This window comes from Temnothorax curvispinosus, unplaced genomic scaffold, assembly GCF_003070985.1.
Source record: "Temnothorax curvispinosus isolate PA1 unplaced genomic scaffold, ASM307098v1 QBEX01007743.1, whole genome shotgun sequence".
In the NCBI taxonomy this organism is placed as follows: Eukaryota; Metazoa; Arthropoda; class Insecta; order Hymenoptera; family Formicidae; genus Temnothorax; species Temnothorax curvispinosus.
Genome location: NW_020217523.1, coordinates 1 through 3,249, shown reverse-complemented (window position 1 = coordinate 3,249; position 3,249 = coordinate 1). Strand labels below are relative to the sequence as shown.

The 3,249-nt window shown below is 39.7% G+C and overlaps 1 long non-coding RNA gene across 5 annotated transcripts; it reads left to right on the top strand.

The window, feature by feature from the left end:
* The first annotated feature begins 112 nt into the window (after nucleotides 1-112).
* LOC112457386 lies at nucleotides 113-3,243 on the top strand. Of its 5 annotated transcripts, none has more exons than XR_003041093.1 (5): nucleotides 113-148; nucleotides 344-465; nucleotides 537-744; nucleotides 2,270-2,485; nucleotides 2,565-3,243. It is a non-coding gene; the product is annotated as an uncharacterized LOC112457386 (long non-coding RNA). The 5 variants fall into 5 exon arrangements; XR_003041094.1 differs by lacking the exon at nucleotides 113-148 and adding an exon at nucleotides 249-284; XR_003041096.1 differs by lacking the exon at nucleotides 113-148 and having other exon boundaries at nucleotides 306-455.
* The last annotated feature ends 6 nt before the right edge of the window (nucleotides 3,244-3,249 follow it).

The window sequence follows — 3,249 nt, the reverse complement described above, 5'->3', positions numbered from 1 at the left end:
AATAGCGCGAGTGATGACGTCACACTGCCTTTACAGTGACGTCATCATCGACTATCACAGCGCCACAAAGCGTCTCCTCGAACAGTTTTGGACGATAATTGTGCTAATAGCGTGCTCCCCGAATGCACCCTTCGCTATTATTTTCGAGGTGAGGCACGAAATACTATTGGCGCTAAAGCTGCGTTCGGGGAGCTTGCTATCGCTGTCGCGCTATTGGCTCTTCGAACGAAGTTCATAGCGTTTGCGTTTATAGCGTTAATAGCGTCTCCCCGAATGCACCCAATGTATGTTGCAATATGTTTGAGACGGTTGTTTACATTGTCTACAACAAGAATTGTTACAGAATGCCGTTACCAACCGACATGGAAGCGAAATTGCTGCGCCAGATAGTTCTTGCAGGTATGGCGGATCTAAAAGAGGATCAGGATAAGGTCAAGTGGAAATATGCTTTAGAGGTTAGGTATGGTGTGTTATTAATTATCATCGATAATTAAGACTTATTGAATGCGACCTCTCTATTCTGAACCATCTTTCAGAACACCTTCAGAAATGGAGGAACCTGTGTTCATGCATTCTTCGTGCGTTCTACGGAAAATCAGTCCGGAATAGGTGGTTTATAAAGAGGTGTACGAAACGAATAAGATGTATATGCGAAGGTGTCACGGCGATAGAACCCAAATGATTGCCGAAATTCGCTTCCACGCTAAGCCATCTTAGTGAATCATTGGTTGATCCACCGCCAAGGTATTTTTATCACAATTGTTGCTTTATAATGTTTTTCCTATCTATATATATAAAGGAAGATGTCCTGACTGACTGACTGACTGACTGACTGACTGACTGACTGACTGACTGACTCATCAACGCCCAGGCCAAACCCCTGAACCTAGAGACTTGAAATTTGGAGGGTGTATTCCTCTCATGACGTAAGCATCCACTAAGAAAGGATTTTTAGAAATTCCACCCCTAAGGGTGAAAAGGGGTAAAATGTGTTTTTTTCACGATTGTTCTGACTGACTGACTGACTGACTGACTGACTCATCAACGCCCAGCCCAAACCCCTGAACCGAATTTTTACCAAAAGTATATGAAATAGGGATAGAATTTTCCGGGGAGTGCCACTATGTGTATAGTTTTTTGTTACCGATTTTCTGGAAACCGATTTTTTTAATTTTTCCTATTTTTTGAAAAATAATTGATCAAATCTCAACAAATTATAGATCAAACAGGGGTAGAATTTTCCGAGGAGTATTATGAAGTGTATAATTTTTCGTTACCGATCTTTTGGAAGCCGGTATCAAAATTTTTTAAAATAATTTTTACCAAAAGTATATGAAATAGGGGTAGAATTTTCAAAGGAGTGCCATTATGTGTATAGTTTTTTGTTACCAATTTTCTGGAAACCGGTTTTTCTAATTTTTCTAATTTTTCGGGAAATAATTCACCGAATTTCAAAGAATTGTAGATCAAACAGGGGTAGAATTTTCCGGGAAGTGCTATGAAGTGTATAATTTTTCGTTACCGATCTTTTGGAAGCCGGTATCGAAATTTTTTCAATCTTTCGGGAATTAATTGACCGAATCTGAAAGAATTGTATATAAAGTAGGGGTAGAATTTTACGGCGAGCGCCATAATGTGTACAGTTTTTGCTATCGATCTTTTTGGAAATCGGTTTTTTTAATTCTTTCAATTTTTCGGGAAATAATTGATTAAATGTCAAAGAATTATACATGAAGTAGGGGTAGAATTTCCCGGGGAGTGCTATAAAGTGTACTATTTTTTATTACCGATCTTTTTAAAAACCGGTTTCGAATGACCGAATCTCAAAGAATTGTACATAAAGTAGGGGTTGAATTTCCTGGGGAGTGCTATCAAGTATATAATTTTTTGTTATCGATCTTTTTGGAAAGCGGTATCAGAAGTTTGACGAATTTTCGGGAAATAATTAATCGAATTTTAAAGAATTGTATTTAGAGAGAGAGAGAGAGAGAAAAAGAGAGAGAGAGGGCGGGGAGGGAGAGAGGGAGAGAAAGAGAGGGGAGAGAGAGGGGGAGAGGGAGGGAGAGAGAGAGAGAGAGAGAGAGAGAGAGAGAGAGAGAGAGAGGAAGAGGAAGAGAAAGAGAGAGGGGGAGAGAGAGACAGAGAGAGAGAGAGAGACTATTTGCGTGTCTGATTACATATGTCCTCCGGGGCGAAGCCCGGGTAACCAGCTAGTTTATTTATAAAGATATTAATCTTCATTATGATCGAATATTATTCTCATTTATAGATATAATCAAGGAACCGGGAAGATCATTTGCCGCGTGTCTGGTACATTTGGAAAGGCCGGATGGGGACTACCATCGATGGATATAGAGCATCTGTGGACGGTGTAAAGTGGTTCGCGTATTTCTTCTTGGAGGGTCAGGTGTACATACCCTAAGCTGAAACGATTTGTTCCGTCGTTGCTGACGACACCTGGGAGCATTACCAAGTCATGGGCCAGGTAAATCGTTATTCTATCTCCTTTCGATTTCACGTTGATTCATCGAATAAATTACATCAATTCAATACGATTTTTTCAGGTTAATACCACGCACTCAAGCAATAGTATAAACGTTGCAGTCGCAGGGAGTCGTGTCCAAATACAAACTGCTAGAAATCTGGGGTTTGGATGAAAAATGTGAGATTTTAATTTATAAAATAATATTTAGATATTATCATCGAGTAGACTTCTATACAATACTAGACCGCTGACAGGCATCTCGGCCGTGATGCTTGCCGCCGTGTTGATTTTAGTCAAGATATGCTATACTACAGATTCTATACAAGTGGTTTTATACAAGATTTCTATACAATAGTCTGGCATATACAGAATTTCCAAAAGAAAGGGTTTAATACTACAGGAGTAGTGGTTCGATTCGGCATTCAAGTAGCTACACGTTGAAGGCATGACTTACAAACTTATTGATAACATGTACCAATATTTAACACAAAAACATTCGCCTGCTTCGTTATGTACTGTAATAACGAATGCAGATAAACGCACATCATGAGCAACTGAACACCCGATAGTGACTTATTGTTAATTCAATATGGCCGCACCCTTCACTAACACTTGCATCTCGCACTCGCATCAGCTTTTCGGCAGTGCGTCCATAGATGTTAATGGTCTAGTATAAAAGTCTGTGGATATTATGTATTTATAATTTTAGTTCTGTTGTCAGCTTACAAAACGTGGCTGCCGGAATCCGCGCACGCAGAAGTGGC